Below are 6,778 nucleotides of genomic sequence, written 5' to 3'. Positions count from 1 at the left end.
GAAGGCCTGACAGACACAGAGGAGTTGAGGTGTGGTGGTATTGTGTTCCCCAAAATATTGTGCACCCTAATAAACTTATCTGGGGTCAGAGACAGAACAGCCACTAGATACAAAGGCTGGAAAATGGTGGCACTTACACCTTTAATCCTAGCATTCCAGAGGTAGAAATCCCTCTGGATCTCTGTGAGTTCAAGGCCACATTGGAAACAGCCAGGCATGGTGACACATGCCTTTAATCCCAGGGAGTGATGGTAGAAGGCAGAAAGGTATATAAGGCATGAGGACCAGGAACAAGCAGCATTTGGCTGGTTAAGCATTTGGCTGGTTAAGCTTTCAGGCTTCTAGCAGCACAGTTCAGCTGAGAGTCATTCGGATATGAGGACACAGAGGCTTCCAGTCTGAGGAAACAAGAGCAGCTGAGGATCCGGTGAGGTGAGTTAGCTGTGGCTTGTTCTGTCTCTCTGACCATCCAGCATTTCACCCCAATAACTGGCCCCGGGTTTGATTTTATTAATAAGACTCTCTAAGATTCATGCTACATTGAGGTCCCTGTTGTTCACCATATTTTTGCTGATATATCTGTTGGCTATAATTGGGAACCTTGGCATGGCCAGCCTTAATGTCATAGACTCCCAACTCCACACTCTTATGTATTTCTTGGGCAAACTTTCTCTTCTGGATGTTGCCTATAACTCCAACATGGTGCTTCGGGTGCTGCATGCTGCATGCTAATGCACCCACTCATATCACCTTTATATCCCTGCTCAAGTTCTGTGGGCCTTGCCTTATAACACACTTTCATGATCTTCCTCCCTTACTGAAACTTTCTTGCTCCAGCACATAGGTTAATGAGCTTTCCCTGTTTTTCCTCAGCTTTTTGGTGGCTCTTACACCCTGTGCCCTGGTTGTGATCTCTTATATACATGTTTTGGCTGCTGTTCTCAGCATTAATTCTGCTGAGAGCCTAAGCCTTCTATCTGTGGTGCCAATATTACCCTGGTATATATTTTCTACCTTACTTCAGCCCTCTGCTACATCCTCCCCAGCTCTGGTTTGCAAGACTGAGTGCTTTCAGTGTTGTATGTGGTCCTCAACACATACTCTTTTATTTATCTATTTATTTATTTATTTATTTATTTATTTATTTATTTATTTATTTATTTTGGTTTTTCAAGACAGGGTTTCTCTGTGTAGTTTTGGTCCTGTCCTGGATCTCGCTCTGTAGACCAGGCTGGCTTCAAACTCACAGAGATCTGCCTGGCTCTGCCTCCAAAGTGCTAGGATTAAAGACATGTGCCACCACCACCTGGCCTCAACACATATTCTTAATCTGATGATCATCTATAGCATGTGGAACAAGGAAGTCAAAAGGACTTTGTTCAAGGTCCTTGGGAAAGAGAGGGCCATCTAGGCATCAGTCACATCAAATAAAGGTTTCATCCCTCCACAGATAACATGGCACATTCCTAATGTTCTGTGCATGAATCCATTCCTATCAGAGTTTGAGATCTAGGTAAATGTGAGGATCCTCTTTTTCCTTGAAGTCTGTTGGCCACTAGCACATGAGGCAAGGGGCAGAAGTAACGACAGAAAGCCTTGGACAGCCTGTGAACACAACAGAGACAACTCTCTGGGAGACAGCTTCAGTGAATCTGCTCAGCTTTATCCCAGAGTATAGGGAATATATAGGATTGGGAACAGTAACTAGGGAATCACCTAATTTGCATTAAACAGCACACTCCTATCATAAACCTCCTAGCACAAGTCTTAGTTATCATATGTGGAAGCATAGTCCTGTCCTAATGTTCCTAGCACAATGTCTAATTACCATATTGGCAACTGGGGGGAAAGCTTCTGCAGAGAACTGCGTCCAAGATCACACTATAGATAAGAGGCATCTGGGTCTAGAGACAGTCTCCAAATAAGATTAGGTAGAGAACAGGGTGCCTTCCCCTAGGGGGTGGGAGTAGTCCATGTTGCTGAGCTCAGAGAGAGTTGCCAGGCCATGGTGGACTGCAACCTCCAATCAGCAGGGCCTCCCAGCAGGTAAATGATCCATTTGTTGAGGCTATTTTTGTGTGCCAGACTCTTCCACATTCCAATAGAGATACCATATTTTTATTTTATGTTTACTTTTGAATAATTGGGTTTGCATTGTGATTTTGGCTTTGCAAAGTAGAATATGATCATTAGGTAAGTTGTGCAGTTGCAGAGACATAAAATGGCACATAATAAAATACTCTCCATAAACTTTCCATCCCAGGAGAACTGATGGGAATATTTTGATGGTTTTCTTTCATATTTCTTTATGAACTACAAATATATGCGCATCTATACTTGAAGCAGGGAAGCAACACTGGAGTCACAATCTCTTCATGGTTCTGCATGCTACAGGTAACTATGAAGATGTTATCGATGTTATGAAAAAAATGCTACTGAGGATATGGAAGGGCCCTTATGGAAGGAAATTAGTGTAGCTATTATATGATGGTTCCTCAAAAGAAGAGGGGGGGAAATGGAACACACATAGCTACACCACTTGTGGAACTATACCTGGAAAAATCCAAGTCGGTATAAAATAGAGATACCTGTATATTCATGTTTATCCTGTTACTATTCATAATAGCCAAATCACAGACTCACTCTAGATGCCTAGCAATGGATTAATGGGCAAAATTATGCCATATATACACAACAGAGTATTATCCAACCACGAAGAAGAATGCAATCACAGGTGGGCAGTGGTGGTACATGCTTTAATCCCAGCACTCAGGAGGCAGAGGTAGGTAGAGCTCTGTGAATTTCAGGCCAACCTGGTCTACAGAGTAAGTTCTAGGACAGCCAAGGCTAAACAGAGAAACCCTGTTTTGTTTTGTTTTGTTTTGTTTTAAAAAAAGAGTGCTATTTTTTCTTAAAGATTTATTTATTTATTTATTATGTATACAGTATTCTGCCTACATATGTTCCTGCAGGCCAGAATAGGGCACCAGATCTCATTACAAGTGGTTGTGAGCCACCATGTGGTTGCTGGGAATTGAACTCAGGACCTCTGGAAGAGCAGTCGGTGCTCTTAAACACTGAGCCATCTCTCCAGCCCCATGGTAGTGGCGCACGCCTTTAATCCCAGCACTCGGGAGGCAGAGCCAGGTGAATCTTTGTGAGTTCGAGTCCAGCCTGGTCTACAAAGTGAGATCCAGGACAGGCTCCAAAGCTACACAGAGAAACCCTGTCTCGAAAAAAGCAAAAAAGAAAAAAAAAAGAATGCAATCACTTTTTTGCAATGGGCTCACCATTAGAATATAAGTACAGTTAAAAACACTGCTAAACTGAAGCAAAAAATGAGGGGGAGACACATTAATATTGTCATCATTGGACACAAAATTTGGGAAAGTCTATCACCACTAGCCATCTGATTTACAAATGTAATAAGACTGACAAAAGAATCATTGCAAACTTTGAGAAGGAGGCTGCTAAAATAGAAAAGGGCTCCTTTAAGAGTGACTGCATTTTAGATAAACCAAAAACTGAGTGTAAATATGGTATCACCACCGACATCTTGCACAAATAAAAGACCATCAAGGATCATGTAACTGTCATTGAAGTCACAGGACACAGAAACCTATAGAAAAAAAAACATGATTATAGGCACAACTCAGGCTGACTGTTTGGTCTTGATCATTTCTGTTGCTGTTGGTGAAACTGAAGATGACATCTCTAATGGACAGATCCATGAGCATGACCTTCTGGCTTACACACTGAATATGAAACCACTGATTGTTGATATTTATAAAATGTATTCCATAGAGAAACCCTACAGCCAGAAAAGATATCAGGATATTGTTAAGAAGTGTGCACTTTTATTAAGAAAATGTGCTACAACCCTGACACAGTAGAATTTGTGACATTTTCTTGTTGGAATGGCAACTTCAAGCTGGAGTTAAATGCTAATATGTCTTGTTTAAAGGGGTAGAAAGTCACCAAGTACCAGAAGAATCATACTGCTGTTGGCTATGGATAGAACTCTACCACCAACTTATCCATCTAGCAAGATTTTGCTGTAGCTCTTCAAGGATGGGCTGAAGGATGGAGACCAGTTTCTGAAACCTGACAGAGTGGACAAGTAAATTTATCTTTGTTCTAGTAAATATCAACTAAAATAAAGTCTATTGAAATGTACCATGGGGCTTTCAGTTTCAATATCAAGAACATGTATGTCAAAGATGTTAACTGTGGCAACATTTTTTTAACAGCAAAAATGAGCCACCAATGAAAGTAACTGGCTTCACTATTCAGGTGGTTATCCTGAGCCATCCATACCAAATTAGTGTTGGCTATGTTCCTATACTATATTGTCATATAGCTCACATAGCTTGCAGATATACTGAGTTAAAAGAAAAGATAAATAACCATTCCATCAAGAACCTGGAAGATAGTCCCAAAATCTTGAAATCTGGTGATGCTGTCATTTTTGACATGGCTCTAGTCAAGCCCATGTGTACTGAGAGCTTTTCTGACTATCCTTTTCTGGGTCATTTTGCTGCTTGTGGTATGTGGCAGATGGTTGATGTGGAACTGGCAAGGTCACCAAGTCTGCTCAGAAATCTCAGAAGAGTAGATGAATAATTTTCTTAACATCTCCCACCAAAGTCTTAATCAGTGATGGAAAAATGGTCTCAGAGCTGTTCATCTTGGCTGGGCATTTAAGTTTAGAAGTAATAGACATAACAATTAATCCTAAAACCTTCAGAAAGAAAAGAGGATATTTTGTAAATCACTGTGTGTTCTTGTGTATCAGTTTGAAGTTACTAGTTTTTTAAGTCGGCACTTTTCAATAAAAACAGTTTAGCCAAAAATCTATCACAGAATTTTGAGAGCCATTAAAAAATGTTTAATGAGAAAAAAATTAAATCATGTCATCTTCAGGAAAATGAGTGGAACTAGAGATTATGTTAAATGAAATAGATCAGTCTCAGAAAGACAAGTACCACACTTTTTCTACCATATATAGAGTCTAGAGTCTCAAATTCCCTAATGCTGCAACCCTTTAATACAGTTCCTCATGTTGTAGTGACCCCAACCATAACATTATTTTCATTACTACTTCATAATTGTAATTTTGCTACTGTTATGAATCATAATGTAAATATCTGATATGCAGGATATCTGATATGTGACCCCTGTGAAAGTGTTTTCTGACCCCAAAGGGTTTATGACCCACAGGTTGAGAAACACTGTCTAGAGAAAAAAAATTCAGTCTCAAGAGATGGCTTAGTGGTTGAGAGTCCTTACTGCTCTTGCAGAGCACCTAGGTTCAGTTCCAAGCACCCACATGGTGGCTCACAACTGGCTGTAATTCCAATTCCAGAGAACCCAATGGTCTCTCCTGACCACTGAAAATACTAGGCACACACATGAGGCACAGACATATATGCAAGCCAAACACTCATGCATATAAAATAAATTTAATTTAAAAAATTAAAATTCTTCTAAAGTATAAGGGGAATTAAGGAAAAGAGAAGAAAGATAAGAGGAAAATGGGGATGGGTACATAGGATCAAAGTATACCATATGCATGTGTGAACATTTCATAATGAAACTAATTATGTTGAACAATTAATATGTACTAATAAAATTATATTACTTTATACAAAAGTACATTTTTATAAGGGAAAACTCTTTCCTAATTTCAGCCTTTGCATTAAGCACTATGAACAGTCTTGTGCATAATCTTCCAGATTAAATCCTTATAATACACTAACCTATTTTTGTAATAATTCTGTCCATTAATAGAGTCATACACATGCACAATTATGTTTCTTATTCAATGTATTCCATGTGCCCTTCAGTTGTATAATTTTTTGAAGTTTAAATTTTTTATTAACATGTTAATATATTAATGGGGCTCAGTGTGATATTTTTAACACATTTTAACAGCATCACTAGGAAGAGGTATGGCTGGAAGCATTTTTTTGGCTCTAAGTTTGTTTTTCTTTTGAGAGTCTGCAGATTGAATTTGGAAGTTTTTTTTAAATGTATCCCAAGGATAAATGAGAAGAAGTTCACAAACTGAAATTGGTTACAAATGTACCATGGCGGAAAGGAGAACTCACTGTCCTCAGGAAAGTAAAAGCCCATAGATCTTTCCAATCAGGAAGTCTGGCTAAGAAAGAAAACTACAGGTGCAAATGTCATCAGCTATATGTCCTTGTCTCTCTCCCTTCAAAAAGTGATGATGGAGACTAAAGAAATGGTTCAGCACTTAAGAGCACTTCCTGCTTTTGCAGAGGATCAGACTCAGCTCTCAGCATCCACATCAGGTAGCTTGCAACTTCATGTCACTCCAATTCCAGTGGATCTGACACCCTCTTCTGGACTCCATGGGCATCTGCATGCATGTGGTACACATACATATAGTCAAGACATGTATGTGCATATGCATGCACACTCAAAAGATGTATAAATGTAGATGTAATTCTGAACAGTCTTATTAAATAAGAAACACAGAGCCAAATGCAGAGTTAAAAGCCCAGAGATCAGAGAGCAGTAGCCAAGAGCTGAGACCACCTTGTTATCACCAGCTGCTGCTGCTGTCCTTCCCCTGAGAAAGAGACCTACTTCCTGTGTGTTTGTATTTTTTATTGACTTTCTGTTCTGCCTTCTCATTGGTTCTAAACCCAACCACATGACCTCCTTGTCACTGCCTGTCTATACAGACCTCCAGGTCTCTATGGTTGGTATTGAGATTAAAGGTGTGTATCTCCAAATTGGCTATGTCCTT

At 39.6% G+C, this 6,778-nt stretch overlaps 1 pseudogene; it reads left to right on the top strand.

The window, feature by feature from the left end:
- The first annotated feature begins 3,338 nt into the window (after window positions 1-3,338).
- Window positions 3,339-4,623, top strand: LOC128117864 (elongation factor 1-alpha 1-like; annotated as a pseudogene).
- Window positions 4,624-6,778: the final 2,155 nt, after the last annotated feature.

This window comes from Peromyscus californicus, unplaced genomic scaffold, assembly GCF_007827085.1.
Source record: "Peromyscus californicus insignis strain IS unplaced genomic scaffold, ASM782708v3 Scaffold_10__1_contigs__length_136768540, whole genome shotgun sequence".
NCBI classification, from domain to species: Eukaryota; Metazoa; Chordata; class Mammalia; order Rodentia; family Cricetidae; genus Peromyscus; species Peromyscus californicus.
The sequence above is the reverse complement of the archived record's forward strand: the minus strand, read 5'-3'. Positions and strand labels throughout refer to the sequence as shown.